Source organism: Humulus lupulus, chromosome 1 (genome assembly GCF_963169125.1).
Source record: "Humulus lupulus chromosome 1, drHumLupu1.1, whole genome shotgun sequence".
NCBI lineage: Eukaryota > Viridiplantae > Streptophyta > Magnoliopsida > Rosales > Cannabaceae > Humulus > Humulus lupulus.
The window spans coordinates 292,426,120-292,444,675 of NC_084793.1; the positions used below are offsets into that span (position 1 = coordinate 292,426,120).

The 18,556-nt window shown below is 37.3% G+C and overlaps 1 pseudogene; it reads left to right on the plus strand.

The window, feature by feature from the left end:
* The first annotated feature begins 857 nt into the window (after nucleotides 1-857).
* Nucleotides 858-18,556, plus strand: part of LOC133779063 (subtilisin-like protease SBT1.9) — a 48,685-nt pseudogene continuing 30,986 nt past the window's right edge.

The window sequence follows — 18,556 nt, forward strand, 5'->3', positions numbered from 1 at the left end:
TTATTGTCTAAATTAATTATAATCACTATCTATATTATAATAATTTATATTGTGTTATTTATAATTATAATATTGTCATTTATATTATAGTTATTTATAATTATAATATTGTCATTTATATTGTAGTTATTTATATTGTGTTATTTATAATTATAATATTGTTATTTATATTATAGTTATTTATATTGTGTTATTTATAATTATAATATTTATGTATCTTTAATTTAGTAGATATAAATATTGTATTTATCATATTGCGTTTATTAAAGTATTATGTACGTTATGGTTTTTCCTACAATCTTAAAACATATTATTGTTTAAATATAATATTTGAATGTTAGATATATTTTATATTATTATAATGCTTAATATATCTATTAGTGATATTTCTATATCTATATATTGAAAGATATTGTTATTGCGAAAAATTCGTTTGAACTTAAATCTCACTAGAGAAGTTCTGGGAACTGAATATTTTCAAAGAAACTAGACTGCTGAGGCAGGGGCTAGACCCTTCTAGTGTTCTTTGGAAATTATCTAGTAGAGATATTTGAGGCTGGATAAATACTTAATAGAAATATTCTACGAGAGACTAGATCACGAATGGTTGGGTTTTTTACCCTTCCAAGCTAACCTAAGAATTTTCTTTAAGTTTGATATAATAAATCTATCAGTCATGGTGGCTGAAATAAACCTAGTCAATTCCAACCCAATGGAGTGGTGGATTGATACTGGTGCCACTCAGCATATATGCTCAGACAAGAGTCTGTTCAAAACAGGTAGATAATGGCGAGAAGATTTTGATGGGAAATTCTGCCACATCTAAAATTGCGGGTCAAGGAAGTGTGATCCTAAAAATGACTTCTGGAAAGGAGCTGGCTCTGAACAACGTACTGTACGTACTAGAGATCCGGAAAAACCTAGTGTCTGGTTCACTGTTGAATAAACACGGATTCCGAATTGTATTTGAGTCAGACAAAGTTGTTCTGTCCAAAAGTGGAATGTACGTGGGAAGGGGTTATGTAACTGATGGGTTGTTTAAACTCATTGTAATGGTTGTTAAACCAATTATCAATAAAGTTAATAACTCTTCTACTTACTTGCTTGAGTCTTCCAATGTTTGGCATGGTAGACTAGGACATGTTAATTATGATACTCTACGGAGATTAATTAACTTGAATCACATACCAAAATTCCACATTGATTCAAATCATAAGTGTGAAACCTGTGTTGAGGCAAAACTAACAAGGTCTTCCTTCAAAATGATTGAAAGGAATAATGGACCCCTAAATTTAATCCATAGCGATGTATGTGATTTAAAATTTGTTCAAACAAGGGGAGGCAATAAGTATTTTATTACTTTTGTCGATGATAACATGAAATATTGCTATGTGTATTTGCTAAAAAGCAAAGACGAGGCTATAGAGAAATTTTTTCTCTATAAGACCAAAGTTGAGAATCAACTTAACAAAAAGATTAAGGTGTTGAGAAGTGATCGAGGTGGTGAGTATGAATCACCATTTCATGAATTCTGTGCAAAAAATGGAATCATTCATGAAATCACTGCACCTTATTCACCTCAGCAAAATGGTGTTGCTGAATGGAAAAATTGTACATTGAAAGAGATGATGAATGCGATGTTGATTAGTTCTGGATTGCCTCTGAACATGTGGGGAGAAGCTATCTTATCAGCTAATTATCTTTTAAATAAGATACCCAAAAAGAAAGAAGATAAGACCTCTTACGAGTTATGGAAAGGAACGAAACCTTCCTTCAAATACTTAAGAGTGTGGGGGTGTCTTGCCAAAGTGGCTGTACCTTTACCAAAAATGGTAAAAATAGGTCCAAAAACTATTGATTGCATTTTCATTGGTTATGCACATAATAGTAGTGCGTATCGGTTTTTGGTGTATGAGTCTAAAATATCTGACATACACAAAAACACGATAATGGAATCTAGAAATGCGTCGTTCTTTGAACACGTATTTCCTTTTAGATCAAAAGAGGATTCAAGTTCGTTGAAACGAACACATGAGACTATTGCTGAAAATAGTCAGGATCAAAGTCAAGAATGTGAGGATGAACCTAGACGTAGCAAAAGAATTAGAACAGAAAAATCTTTTGCTCCAGATTTTCTGACCTATTTGCTAGAAGGTGAACCTCAAAACTTTGATAAAGCTGTGAACTCCACTGAAGGCTCTTTATGGAAAGATGCTATTAATAGTGAGATTGAATCCATACTTCAAAATCACACATGAGAGTTAGTAGATCTTCCTCCAGGATGTAAGCCTTTAGGGGCCAAATGGATTTTCAAAAGGAAAATGAAATTTGATGGCTCAATTGATAAGTATAAGGCACGGCTTGTAATTAAAGTTTATAAGCAGCGTGAAGGCCTTGATTACTTTGACACTTATTCTCTTGTGACGAGAATAAATTCCATTAGGATGATACTTGCTATTGCTGCATTACACAATCTTGAAGTACATCAAATGGATGTGAAAACTGCTTTTCTAAATGGGGATTTAAATGAAGAAATTTATATGAAACAACCCAAGGGTTTTTCCTCCCCAGGAAAAGAAAGAAAAGTATGTAAATTGGTGAAATCTTTATATGGTTTAAAGCAAGCACCAAAACAATGGCATGAGAAATTTGACCAAACTATGTTGGAAAATGGCTTCAAAATCAATGAATGCGATAAATGTATTTATGTTAAAGAAACAGATAATGACTATGTCATTTTGTGTCTTTACGTAGATGACATGCTCATTGTTGGAAGCAGTGATAAGATGATCAAATCTATCAAGAGTATGTTGAACTCGAAATTTGACATGAAAGATATGGGTCTAGCAGATGTCATTTTGGGGATTCAAATCTCAAGGACATCTGATAAGATCATTCTAAGTCAGTCACATTATGTGGACAAAATTCTTGAGAAATTCAACAAAGAAGATTCTAGTGTATCTAGAACCCCTATAGATTCGAGTCTACATTTGTTCAAGAACAAAGGGGAGAGTGTCTCTCAGGTAGAGTACTCTAGAATTATTGGAAGTCTAATGTACTTAATGAGTTGTACAAGACCTAATATAGCCTACGTAGTTAGTAAACCAAGTAGATACACGAGTAATCTAGGATCTGACCACTGGAAAGGAATAACAAGAGTACTTAGGTACTTGTGATTTACTCATAGCTATGGGCTGCATTATACTAAATATCTAGCAGTACTTGAAGGGTATTGTGATTCTAAATGGATATCTGATATGAAAGATTCAAAATCTACGAGTGGATATGTGTTCACACTCAGTGGTGCAGCTGTATCATGGAAATCTTCTAAACAAACGGTAATAGCTAGATCCACGATGGAATCTGAGTTTATTTCCTTAGACAAGTGTGGCGAAGAAGCTGAATGGCTTCGTCAATTTTTAGAAGATATTCCAAAATGGCCTAAACCAGTGCCAGCCATTGGCATACATTGCGATAGTCAATCTGCAGTTGGTAAGGCACATAATAATATGTATAATGGTAAGTCTAGGCATATACGTCGTAGACATAATACCATTAGACAACTACTCTCAACTGGAGTTATCTCTATTGACTATGTGAAGTCAAAGGATAATATTGTGGATCCGCTAACCAAAGGGTTAAATAGAGAGTTGGTTGAAAAATCATCGAGAGGAATGGGTCTAAAGCCCATGAATGAATAAAGTCAATACAGTAGACACCCCACCTAGTTGACTGGAGATCCCAAGATCTAGGTTCAAAGGGACAACTAAAACTGTAAAGATTATGTTGGATCACTGTGGGGATTATCCTCATTTTCCATTCCTATGATGAAACAGTGATAACCGTAAGGAAAATGTTAAGCTATGCTTTTAATGATTTCTTATGCGTCGAAATGTCGAGCAGAGTAATACGGGTTACTCTTAATTAAGAAAATCACCTATGTGAGAGAGAAGATGGGCCGCTTCTATTGGGATTGAATAAGGGCTCAATTCCTAGAATATCTTTTGCAGAACCAGGGAAATGTTCAGGGCCAAAACGAACATAATCTTGAAAAACCAATATATGTCAGGAAAGATTCATGTGTGTGGTATATCATCATTTACACGAACGACAAAACAGTTCAAAGACATCGCGTCTACTGATCAGCCAGTAAAGTAAATATACTTACACAAGGGAAGGTTCAAAGGGTAACACCTACCTATCCTATGCGGGAATCTAACGTTGAACTCTATCACCTAGGTCTAAATCATCTGTTGGTTATTCTTGTGTCATTTTTCATTCATGTGGGGGATTGTTAGAAAAATCAGTAGTGAATAGTAATTTTTCTTTGTCCCACAATGTTTATGAATAAAAAACCTCATTAGATAGATACTATAAATAAACCTTAGTGGTCTTAGTTTCTTTTACACCAAAAACATATACATATATATATTTGTCTTCCTTTGAAGATTAAGATATATATATTTTCAATATTGTTTTCCCCTTTTTACTCTTTAGAGTTCTTAGATCTATTGTAGTGTGATAGAGTTCGGGCATATTTGGTTCAGCGAAGTAATTGAGTTACTTGTCGTTCACCGTTGTATCCTGGGAGATAGACGTCGAAACCTCGTAGAGGTGGCGAATCTGTTTTAAGGAAACTGTGTGTTACACAGGCCTCGACTTTTATTTTTGTTCTTTATAATTATTGTCTAAACTAATTATAATTACTATCCATATTATAATTATTTATATTGTGTTATTTATAATTATAATATTGTTGTTTATATTATAGTTATTTATATTGTGTTATTTATAATTATAATATTGTCATTTATATTATAGTTATTTATATTGTGTTATTTATAATTATAATATTGTTATTTATATTATAGTTATTTATATTGTGTTATTTATAATTATAATGTTTATGTATCTTTAATTTAGTAGATATAAATATTGTATTTATCATATTGCGTTTATTCAAGTATTATGTACGTTATGGTTTTTCCTACATAATCTTATTGGCCATAAAGCTTCTTCGTTTACTCAGTTTCAGCAAAGTCTCAAGCCTATATTGTGCACATGGACCGATCAGCTATGCCCAAAGCCTTCTCAACTCACCAAAGCTGGTATATGTCTACTCTTTCTACCATATCAGAGAATTCACATCTCCCTATCAGCTCAAAACTCATTCATGCTTACACAAACTCTATCCATGGATTTAGTCTCACTCCTTATGAGCTTGAAGCCCTCAAAAACACTCCTCGTTACATTCATTCCACCCATGATCGTCTCCTTAAACCTCAAGCCACTCATACTCCTAAATTCCTTGGCTTGAACCCTACTTCTAGTTTATGGCCAGCTTCGTCTTACGGGGAAGGCATCATAATCTGAAATTCCATTTTTAGTAATTACCAAATTAATTAAACCATGTGAGTTAATTAAGCTGCGGAATGGTAATTAAATGTTGAAATAGATTTCAGCTCTGTTGAGACAGAATCTGAACTTGTCACGACAGAAAATAAACACAATAAAAAGACAGTGCAAAAACAATAAAGAGCACAACCGATTTTTACAAGGTTCAGAAACCCTTTCGGATAGCCTACTCCTTGAGGCCACGCCTAGAGAATAAAACCAATTAATAATGAATCATAAGTACAAAATATTAACTTAAACAAAACAAGTCTCCTTTTTGAGATTTGCCGCAACTTTGTTGTACTTCTCTTCACTAATATGATTCTGATTGAAACGCTCAACCACTTGAACTCCCTTCAATGGCCAGCGAGTGCTTGCATTCTCCTGATACAAGGCTTGTAAAAATTCTCTCCCGAAGACTATAAAAATTGTGTTCAAATTACAACACGTATTCACTCATGAAAGTGGTATAAACTTACCACAAAAACTAAACACTCATTTTACTACAAGATCACGTGAATACTATGATCTTGAATACAACTAAGGAAGTCTCACAAATATTACAATTCACTCACAAACTATGCACTAAAGAGTTAACTTTTTCTCAATGCCTTAGAAGTCTATTTATAGAGTCCAATTCGTGTTCTTAAGCAAGAATATTTGAAGATATTCTTGATTGATGAAGAATTTCCATTTTTAGAAGATTCAAATCCGACATATACGAATTTGGTGGGGACATGTAATACCTGGGTCAGATCAAATATCTCAAGATAGAAATAACAATTAATTACTTCAAGATTTAGTTTCCTGAAGTTTATTACCTTGAGCAGTATGAATAATAAAAGACAAATATTCCAGAAATGATTTTGAGTAAGTACAGAATATTTTCTTTATATAACGAAGATACAACTTCCCTTTATAATCATATTGTGATAAAATCAAGCTAAATAAGGAATAATGTGAAAACCTTCCAGCCAATAATATTCTGAAAATCACAATAATGGAAAAGTAATATTCCGAAAATAACAATAATGGGAAAGTAAAATTATCTTTTAAATAAAAAGATATTTCTATTAAATTTACCAATTTTAGGATTTACAATCTCACCCTTTGGAAATTTTATAGACAAGTCATATCTATTTTTTTTAAAAGATCCTGCATAAAACAAGTGAGTGCTTAAATTCACAAGAGTCTCGAAATGACTCCCCCTGCCAAAAATAACCAAAGCACATGACTAAAACAATTAACAGAAACAATGAACAACTGTAGGTCAAAAAACATAATCAAAGCACCAAATATAAAGTTACTCTCTCTCCCCCTCATTGTCTAAGAAAATGCCAAAGAACAAAGGAAACAGAACCAAAGACAAAGACACATTTAGTGTTCTTTTACATTTATGGACAGTAAATAAAAATAGATGGAAAAGAACGGTAACCGTCATGGAGCTGGAGTGGTAGATGCATTGATGATGGCCAAAGAAGCCATGATTTGGTGCTGAGTATCCTCCATGGCAGTGAACCGCTCGGAGAGACTTGCAATTCATGTGTGGACAAAAGTGAGAGCAGTCGAGACAGTAGGGGTGTTAGGCTCGACATCTCCAGACCCAGAACCAGCCAAATTAATGCCTTTGACCTTTTGAGGTAGAAGCATTGTCATCTTTGATCTCTTTGATAATGTAGGTCCAACCAAAGGAGAAATCAAGGTCTCGTGTGACTTCTTCAAAGGACGTTGGGAGTCCAACAGTTTGTAAATGACTTGCGGAAACATCAAGTGTTGACCCTTGTGTTTGGCACCACTCAAGGACATGATCTGATAAAAAATAGCAGCAACAAGATCGACAATGACACCATTCCCAAGTTTAAACAAAAGAAAGACCATATCTTGAGTGATGGTCGAGGAGTGAGTGGTCGGAATCCAATTGAACATTGCAAATTTAAAAAGTGCACCATAGTAGTGAGTAAGGTCCAAAACACGGACAGATGCACTTGGTTCCCACACCATAGCTTGGCCAACTAATTCAGACAAAACTTGATCCTTTGCAAATACAATAGAATCATCAATCTCAACAGGAACTAGATTGAGAACCTTAGCAATTTCGGTAGGACTAAACCTATACCAATGACCCCTAACATAAACCTTATGAAACATAAAAGAAGTCTGATCTAACAACTCATCATTCAAATTTGCATAAAATTCCTTAACTACCCAAGGCACAAACCCATCAAAGACAGAAAAAGAACGTAACCAACCCCTTTCTTCTAAAGTAAGCAAAACCCCAAAAACACAATGAGGAGAAAAACGGAAATTCACTCACTAATAAAGTGACGATGCTCATAAAATTGCATATTTTTCTCATTACCATTAAAATAGAAAGTAAGAGAATGAGCTTTGAAAGAGGAACCTGAAGTACAGATAGGGGCACATTTTTGCTTAGTGCTTTAGGTAGTCAATTTAGGAAATGCCAATGGTGTTGTGCCCTTTGGGTCAGATGCAACAGGAGTGGTTTATAATGGATTTGCTTCAGATTCAGTCTCCTCCTCAGAATCTTCATGAGGTTCTTTAGGAATTGACTCGATCAAGGAGGGGTCCAACTCATGCAATGTGTCTTTCATTTAAGGAGAGACATCATCTGAGGAGGTGGGTTAATTTTTGCCTTCAATTTGAATTTGATAAAGGAGTGGAATTAGAGATGGAGCTAGTACCTTTTGTTGGAGCCACTTTGGTCTTCTTGGTTTTCTTTAATCCAGCAGCTTTGGATTTGCGTTTACCCTTTGCCTTGGGTGTCATCACATCAGGGGATAGTGACGACTCAGAGTCATGTTCAGACGGATCGGACACGACTTCGGTGGAGACAGATTGTGTAGGGATGGAAGTCAAGGCGGGTTTGGTTTTTACTTGACCTTCACGTGAGGTAAGTGGAACTGCTGAGGGTTGGTTTTGCTGTGCTTTAAGGTTGGGAAAGGTTACTCCTTTACTAGTAGCCCCAATCAAAGTAGACCCCTCAGGATTTGGAAGAGCAAGGACCTTTTTCCTTGCTGTGGTTTTGGGTCGACGACCTGTAGGAGTTGAGGCAGCTGGGATTGACGTTTGAACATAAAGAGTGGCAGAGGGAACTGTCTCAGGATCTGTCTCCTTATTAGACTTCAAAGGTTTAGAGGTAGATCCACGACCTCGAGTCTTCATGACTGCTAGGAGAGAAACAAACAGAGACACACAAAGAGAAAAACCCTAAACAATTTGGTTACAAGTGATCGAGAGAGAAAAACAAGAAAACACTTAGAATTAAACAACCAAGTGAATCCAAATATATAGAGAATTCAGTGCACAAATGAGGCAAGTTCGAAAATGGGTAACCGAATTTAATGTGATAAATGCCAAAATATCTCATTTTAAAAAAAATTCTTTCACACCTCAAAATTGGAAACTTTTGCATGATTTTGAATATAATGAGATAAAACAAATAAATTGCATCAATTATTTTTCAAACTTGATTTTTTCTTTAGTACTCGGTCAAAAAAATATAATTTTTATTATTTTAAAAAAAATTGCCGAAAATAAAAAGATAAATTGTCATACCATATGTGTCCATGTAAATGCCAAGTCCTGTTCAAGAGAAACAAGATAACCATTTTTTTTTTTACAAATTAGAATAATGAATTATAATTAAAATACTAAGTGACAATGATAACCATAATTCGAAAAAGAATATACCAATCACAAAAAATATTTTAATCAATTCATTATGTTTATGAGTCTTACAACATTCTTACACAGTCTAGTCAACATGCATATGTGTGTGCATGTGTAATCAATTTGGCGTTTCTTTCTGGCCTTTTAAAGCTAGGGTCATTACCCATGTTTGACAATTGTAGTCTTTTTCAAATTGTAACCATAATGTAGGCTATAACTCTTATACTTATGGTAGCCCTTTACACTGGTAGAGTATCCTCCAATATAATTGCTAATTACCTGGTAGCAACTTACTCAGTGTCGGCTTTCACACATCAGGATAGGTAGCTCTTTTCCAGAATGGAGCCTGAAAAAGAAACTGGATTAAGGAATGCTCATACTAAAACAGACATAATGATTTCATCAAATATATATTTGATGGTCTAAAAAAATTTCAAATATGGTTTTTATTCCTCACAAAGTATTAGAATTATAACGTTCATTTTCTAAAAATTTATAAAAATATGGTCATCAAATTTCTTCCAAATAGGACAAGAGATTTACACAATGACATATGCAAGGTAGGACAATCAATTATTGGCAATTTCAAATAAAACAAACCCCCAAGGATTTCCTGAGGGAATCAAATCTAACTATGTCTAAAGCTTTAGTAAAAATATCTGCAATTTGTTTGTTAGTCTCAACATATTCTAAAATCAGAGTTTTGTTTTCAACATGTTCCCTAATAAAATGATGACGAATGCCAATATGTTTGATGCGAGAGTGCTGAACAAGATTTTTGGAGATATTAATAGCACTTGTATCATCACAAAAAATGGTTAAAGTTTTAATATCAAACCCATAGTCAGCCAACATTTGTTTCATCCACAAAAGTTGAGTACAACAGCTTCCAGCAGCTATGTACTCAACTTCGGCTGTTGACAAGGAGATGAAGTTTTGATTTTTACTATGACAAGGAGATGAAATTTTGATTTTTACTATGCCAGGAGACCAAATTGTTTCCTAAGTAAAAACAATCACCAGTTGTACTTTTGCGGTCATCAGTGTTCCCTACCCAATCTGCATCGCTATAACGCACAAGGTTAAAGTTTTTTTCTTTGGAGTACCAAATGCCTAAATCAAGTGTATTATTGATATAACGAATAATTATTTTTACAACAGTCACATGAGACTCCATGGGGTTCCCTTGGAAGCGAGCACACACTCCAACATTGTAACTGATGTCTGAGCAACTAGCAGTTAAGTATAGGAGACTCCCAATCATACTCTTGTAAAGAGTTGGATCAACTTTCTTCCCATTCTCATCTTTAGATAGTTTGATAGTGGTTCCCATGGGAGTTTTAGCAGGTTTAGATGCATGGAGCCAAAATCTCTTCACCAAATTTCTAACATACTTGCTTTGTGAAATGAAAATTCCCTTGTCTGACTGCTTAACTTTGAGTCCTAAGAAAAAATTGAGCTCTCCCACCATGCTCATCTCAAACTCTTCTTGCATTTGTTTCACAAATTCCTGTGCTAGAGAGTCATTAGTAGAATCAAACACTATATCATCAACATATATTTGAGCTATCATAGTATTAGTATCAACATTTTTGATAAAAAAGTGTTTTGTCTACTCCCCTCTCTTGTACCCCTTTGAGACCAAAAATGAGTTAATCTCTCATACCAAGCCCGTGGGGCTTGTTTTAATCCATACAAAACTTTTTGTAGTTTAAAACACATGATTAGGACAGTGAGGGTCCTCAAACCCTTTGGGTTGCTCCACATAAGCTTCCTTATTCAAGAATCCATTTAAAAATGTGGATTTGACATCCATTTAGAATAATTTAAGACTAAGAACACATGAAATAGCTAGCAATAATCCTATGGATTTAAGTCTTGCAACAGGGGAAAATGTCTCATCAAAATCAATTCCTTCAACTTGAGTGTACCCCTGTGCAACTAGCCTAGCTTTATTTCTTATTATGGTGCCGAATTCATTAGTTTTGTTTTTAAATATCCACTTTGTACCTATAACATTAGTATAGTTCGGTCTAGGGACAAGGATTCATACCTCATTCCTTGTGAATTGATCTAGCTCTTCTTGCATTGCATTTATCCATGATTCATCATTTAAGGCTTCCTTCACATTTTTTGGTTCCAATGTAGAAGTAAAACAAACAAATTGAACCAAGTTTACATACCTCTTTCGAGCGACCATACTCTTTTCAAGATTTCCCAAAATGAGATCAGAAGGGTGATTCATTTTTACTCTGGTTGATGGTTCTTTTTGAACGGAGTCAAAATAAATAACTGGATTTTCCTTCTCTGTTCGTTCATTTGTTGCTGCGATAGAATCAATGTTTGATACATCATCAGTAGCTGTTGTCGCCTCTGAAGATTTTTCTGTTAGATCTGATATCCCTTTATGTTGCTGAACATCAATGAACCTTTCAATTTCCTCCTCATGGGAGTACTCATGTTATAAACACGATGCCCTACTATTGGTGGAATAACCAAGAAAAACTCCCAAATCGCTTTTGGCATCAAATTTGCCCAGATTCTCACGATCTCTAAGAATATAACAAAGACACCCAAATACATGAAAATAATTGACATTGGGTTTTCTACCTTTCCAGATCTCATACAGAGTTTTATTTGTACTTGGACGTTGAAAAACATGATTAATTTTGTAGCAAGTAGTGTTAATTGCTTCAGCCTATAATTTCTTTGTGAGTTTTTTGTTATTCAGCATAACTCTAGTCATTTCCTGCAAGGTACGATTTTTCTGTTCCACTACCCCATTTTGTTATGGAGTTTTGGGTGCAGAAAATTCATGCAAAATTCCAAAAGATTTACAATATTCATCATAAACAGAATTTTCAAACTTCTTACTATGATCACATCGTATTCTTACAATTTTTCCAATGTTACAATTTTTTTCAACTCTTAGTCTTGTATAGAGAGTTTGAAAAGCTTCAAATGTATCTGATTTTTCTCTTAAGAAATCTACCCAAGTAAATCTAGAAAAATCATCCACACATACAAAAATGTATCTCTTACCATTAATACTCTCAACCTGTATAGGACCCATGAGATCCATATGCAATAATTCCAACACATTTGAAGTATTAATATTAGATAGTGCTTTATGGGAAACTTTCAACTGTTTTTCCAATTAACATGATTCATGTTGACGCCGTTTTTCGTCAACAGTGAAACGAGAGCACGAAAACAATAAATAGTTATGGCCAGTAAAACACAATAAAACAAGTAGAGTTTTTTACGTGGTTCAGCAGTTAACTCTGCCTAGTCCACGAGTCTTTGTTATTAAAACTTAGGAAATTTCTAGAAATCCCTCAGGGATGAATTCTCCAGAGTTTCTCTCAAGATCACAAAATTTCGGTCCTTTACAATGGTGCATGACTTCTCTATTTATAGTGAAGATAATTGAATACTATCCCACACGTTTTGGGAAGTTATTCTGTATATGTAAATAAATTTAATGGCATTAAAAACCTGTAATCCTATATACAAGGAAACGTCTCCTGAAGATCAGGGAGCGTATAACTGAATAATAAATATCCCTTGATTATAGGGGATTTACAGCAATGAATGCAGACTGCGTCTCTCTTAGGTGATTCACTAAGATATTCAAAGTATCAACTTATATTGTCAATGCCACGTTCACCCAGGTCTCTTAATGACTTTCGCGTTATAGCATTTTCCCGAGATCATGTGGCTTCGAGCTCATACTTTTATCAGGCTCGGAACCCCTGATCCGAGGTCATCCGAGAATAGACGTACTTCGATGTCTGTCTTTCGAGCTTGTAAAGGTTTCGAGGCTACCATCTTCGAAGTTGCCCCTGCTGCGCAGGATCGGTGCCTAGGTTGCGAACACGTTCCAGACATTATGAGTCCATTCCTTACGAATCCAGCTTTCAAGATCATGATTCTTAAAGCTCGAAATCTGGGTGTAACAATTCACACTTACCAAGTGATTCTTTACCCAGCTTGGGTATACCATGAATGAGACCTACAATAACAATCTTTTTCAGGTTTTTGAAATTTACATGTCCAAGTTTTTCATGCCACAAATTAGTATTATTAAAACTTGATGATGATGCATGACATGTGAATTTTTGTGTGAGTGTGTAACAATTATCCAAAGAACGAGAACCTTTAAGAACAATGTCACCACTTTGATTTACAACATTACACTCATTATGCGAAAAATTAACAAGAAAGCCATGGTCACAGATTTGGCTTATGCTAATTAAGTTAGCTTTTAGCCCATCAAGAAGAAGAACATTTTTTAGTTTTGGTAACCCTTCAATGTTTAGAGTACCTTTACCTAAAATATTTCCTACCACTCCATCCTCGAATGTTACTACTCCACACTTCAAAGTTTTGAAGTTGGTGAGTATGCTGGCATTATCAGTCATATATCTTGAACACCTACTATCAAAGTACCATGAACTAGATGCATGTATTTTATGACATGTAAAGGTAGCCAAGCAAACAGAGTTATTTTTCTTGACCCATATTGTGTTTTTATTTGGAATTTATTTTGGTCAAGAATTGATTCATGCTACCAAAGTGTTTATCATAATTCTTTTTAAACAAATTCAACAAAGAAAAACACTTAAGTCTTATGTGTCCTTTCATACCACAAAAATGATAAAACGGTACAAATTGTCCAATGTTTCTCTTCGAAGAAATTTTCTTTTGTTGTAGATCTGTGGGAACAGATGACAACTGTGTGGTCTCCGAAGAGTCACTTGTTCCTGCAAAACGGTTAGTTGTCACAACAGAAGGATAATTCACAGATTTTACAAAAACCATGTTCTTATAAGATTCAGATCCATTAGATCCTAATCCACTGTAATCACCAGCCTTTTTTCCTGCAGAGAGAATTTCATCCAAAATTCCAGATCTTGGATTAAGCATTTTGACACATATTTGCATAAGATCAATTTCTTTACCCAAAGAATTGATTTCATCATTTTTGGAAGCAATAATCATCTCAAGTTCTTTAATTTTTTCAACTGATTTTTTATTATTGCTAACTATTAATCGATTCTCAGAGCAAACTTTCAGCCATTGATCATACATTATTTTATAAGAATCTTTCAATGACTCCTCATCTAAGTGAGAATCGTCAGAGTCAGTATTAGGTTTTTCATTATTCTGAACAAAATTTTTAAGGCATACCAAATCCTTGGAATCAACTGAAGAAAAAACCATACCTTTGTGAACAGAGGTTAAGGCAACACTATTGTCTTCCTCATCACTCTCTTCAAAGTCTTGATCACTCCAAGTGTCTGCCATGACTTTCTTTTTCTTTAAGGTATTTGCACACTCGGATTGAATGTGTCCAAATCCTTCACATTCCCTGCACTGAATACCATTTTTATTAGTTTCAAGGGGTTTAGTAAAATTACCTTTTGGGTTCTTGGATATGGACTTTTTGTTTCCCAATTTCTTTATGTACTTTTGAAATTTTTTTGTTAACAAAGCCATCTTATCATCCTCTCCATCTGAACTTTCCTTATTTTCTCTGGAAGATTTCAAGGCAATAGATTTCTCCTTGATTTCTTCTACTTGACCTTTTTGTATTATTTGTTGGTTTAGTTCAAAAGTTCGAAGTGAACCCATCAATTCTTCTACTTTTATTTTGTCCAGATCTTTTGCTTCTTCAATTGCAGTGAGCTTAGTTTGAAACCTGTCAAGGAGAACTTTAACAAATTTTCGTACCAAAACATTATCTTCAAGTTTCTTACCAAGAGAAAAATATTCGTTAGCAATATCTGAAAATTTCTCATAAAATTCAGTGAGGGTTTCATTTTCATTCACTTTCAAATTTTCAAATTTTGTGTGAGCATAACAAGCCTAGAATGCTTGACATCAGCAATACCTTCTGTATGCTCTGAATATCCGCACACACTTTGGCGAGCTAGAAAGGGGCCTAAATCGATCTGCCACGTGTCAACCGTCCACCCAGAGCTGTTTTGTTACGGACCCCTAGAACAACCAGCCCGAACTGATGGATCATTTAGCTGCTCCTTGAGTAGAGCCATTGTGTCGACATAACAGAAGCCACGAGCTAGCGCCGCATTTAGCTCGTGGTGCATCAGAGGTCTGACATCCCCGAATCCTTATAAAGTCAACCACGCAATATAAACGTGCATATACCAGACATCACGTGTCTGTTCCTTTCCTGAATTCTCGGATACGCTGTATAAACGTGTGTGTTCAGACATCCCACGCCTGATTTGGGCTATGCGGCCCATTACCCATCTTTACCTATTGATTAGACCACACTTCATTGTAAGGTTTAGGAATTAATCATCGGTGTCACATAAATGACATGATGGATGAAGAGATCACGGGATGACCCCAATACCTACTCATAGATCAATCTCCTATAAATACTGAAACCATGGGTAGTACAAAGGGTTGGCTTCTTCTTGAAAATCAAATACTTTGTAAGAAATAGTAAGGAGATATCAATAATATCGATTGCTGGACTAGGGGGATTTTAACCTCTGAACCACCTAAAAAAAGGAGTGACCATCTTTTCCTTGCAATTAATTTCCACATTCTACGTTACTATCATTTTTATATTACGGTTTATCAATCAGCACTAATCCATCATATTTATTCGTATAATTATCTGTTGGCGAAAAATCGCGTTGACAGTTTGGTGCTTTCATTGAGAGGGTTTAGATTAGTGTTATCGCAAAAAACTTGATCATGGTGGTTACTCGCTCGAGGCATGGTAACGAGGCAGATCAACATGGTGGGTAGGAGGCTCACCATGCCACCATATCCAACGAACCGAGCAAAGAGGTCCAGTAGCGATCGGGAAAGCAGCTGATGGGCCATGACGACATCGGAAGTTCGGTACCCCTACCGCCAAATCCGAACCCGGGTTACCTGACGGCGATAGAAATGGAGAACATGCAGTTGAGGAGCTATCTGTCCAAAACAAATAAGAAAATCGAGGAGGTCTTGGCTCGACTACCCCCTCTTGCAACTGACGTTAACATCGGAAAGAGTCAAAGCGGGACTCACAAGTCCCGCAGGGATAGTCGACCCAGACCTAGTCGGTCGGTCAGAACCTCAACCCCGAGTTCTGTGCCCGTGTCGCATCATCACCAGGAAACTATGTTTGAGGAGTTTCCCAGGGCCAATCAGCAAGTCAGTCGATTAGTCAGAACTTCAACTCCAAGTTCGAACCCACCATCGAACGCACCCAGAAAGGCTCGTGGCAGCTCACGGAGGAGGTCTGGGGAAAGCTCGCACAGACAGCTTGCTCCGGCCAGCCCTCCTGCGCAACGGTCAGACCGCCGGGCGCAGGAAATTGGAGGCGGTAGGGTAGAACGACCACAAGCTAGTTTGATTTGGCCAGACGGAACTAGAATCGCTTCACCAGTTAGGCATCCCCCTTCGCCGATAAGATACCCATCTCCTCCTCGTCCTGCTTGAGATATTCCGGTGCACGGGAGCAGCAGAAGGAATCCTCCTCCTTCCGTTCCTACCCATCGCCCGCGAGTGCGCGGAAATGTCCCGGATCTTCACCCCCGGAAGCAGGCTATAAGCTTTTCCAATGGGAGCTATTAAACCGAGAGCCACCAAAGTGGAAGATCCGGTGGAGACCTGCGCAATCATCTAAGTTCGGTGCAAAGTCCTCGGGCCGCCTCGAGAGCCGACCTTCGAGATCGCCTCAACTCGCAGAGGGGGGATACGACCAGAAATGAAAGTGATACTCGTCGAGAGGATGGTCCTTCCGAAATACATGACAATGGGAATATTCCACCAAACCAAGCTCAAGCTTGGAGGGATAATAACCCACCTAACACGTACAATGGAACGAGAGCTGTTGAACAGCCCCCGAACTACCAGGAGATCAAGGATCAGACCCTCGAAAGGTTAGCTCGGATGGAGGAACTAATGAAGAAACTCTTATCAGAAAAAGGCAAAGATTAATATGACTCGGGAGACGAGCTCGAGCTTTTTGCCCCCAACATAGCAGCCACGGCATATCCGCCTGGTTTCCAGATGCCCCATCTATCCAAATTCGATGGGGACGGGGACCCGTCGGATCACTTGGGGATGTTCAATACCCTGATGATGGCCCATAATATCGGCCCCGAGCTAAGATGACTAATATTCCCTTCGACTTTGATCGGGCCAGCTAGGCAGTGGTTCAAGCAGTGTAAGAAACAGTCGATCAGCTCATGGAAGAATTTCTCTGCCAATTTCAAAAGGGCATTCTGAGCCTCTCAGGAAGCTCGCGTCAAAGCGAACACCCTGGCGAACGTGAAGCAACAGCCCGGGGAACCCTTAAAAGCTTATCTGAGCAGGTTCACAAATGTTGTGGCCCAGGCTAGGGACGCAGACGATAGTTCCAAACTCATGGCTATGAGACTAGAATCCTTGTTGGGAGCGGGCTGTGAAAAGAAATCCAGAGGAGAGGTGTCAGCACTGTGGATGAATTCTTGAACAAGGCCCAGGAATGGATAAACTTGGAAGAAGCGTGAGCGTCGGTCGCGGGAGCCAGCCAAACCCTTGACCAGCCCGTTGGAATAGAAACGGACGTCGTGAAAACGACTCAAATCGTTTTCCAGAATAATGAAGGGGTGGAGGCAAGAGAAAGGGGAATGGAGAGTGCAGCCAGCACGGTCCAAAGAAGAATAAGCCCGTGGAAAAGTTTAAGCCAGTCTACACGGTTTATACTGAGCTCACAAACACTAGGGAGCACATTTTCCTAGCAAATTCTGCCCGCCTTCCCTGGAAAAAGCCAGAGCCCTTGAAGAATCAGAAGGCCAAGAGAGACCCTTCCAAATTCTGTCAATTCCACAATGACATCGACCATAACACAAATGATTGTAGTCATTTGAAGGACGAGGTCGAGCTCATCAGACCTGGGCCTTTGGCTCAGTATGCACAGAATCGAATCCCTACCAGTCAGCAAGCTTCGGAGGCTCCCATAAACCAGCCCGAGGCCCAAGTGAGTCAGGACACCCCTCATCCCATAATAGGAGGAGAGATAACTACCATCTCTGGAGGCCCTCATCTGGTAGGCACGAGCAGAGGTGCCTAGAAGAGGTGCGTCAATGAGCTGAGGTCTCATAACGGAGTTGAGTTTGTCCTGGAGCAGCATCTACCCAAACAGCAGCGATTGGAGAGGCAACCAATCAGTTTTACCAAAGAGGATGCTAGTCATGTCCAGTTCCCGCATAACGATCCTTTAGTCATAACTGCCCAGCTCACCAATCGGAGAGTTAGGAGGATGCTAGTTGATAATGGGAGTTCGGTGAACCTGCTGTTCCGATCCACACTAGAAAAAATGGGGTTGTCTGTAGCCGAGCTGAAGGCCACCTCCATGATGTTGTATGGGTTTTCCGGAGAAGGATTGGCAGCGACAGGGACGATCGAGTTAGCAATAACCTTGGGAGAGGGATCCCGAACTGTCTCCAAACTCTTC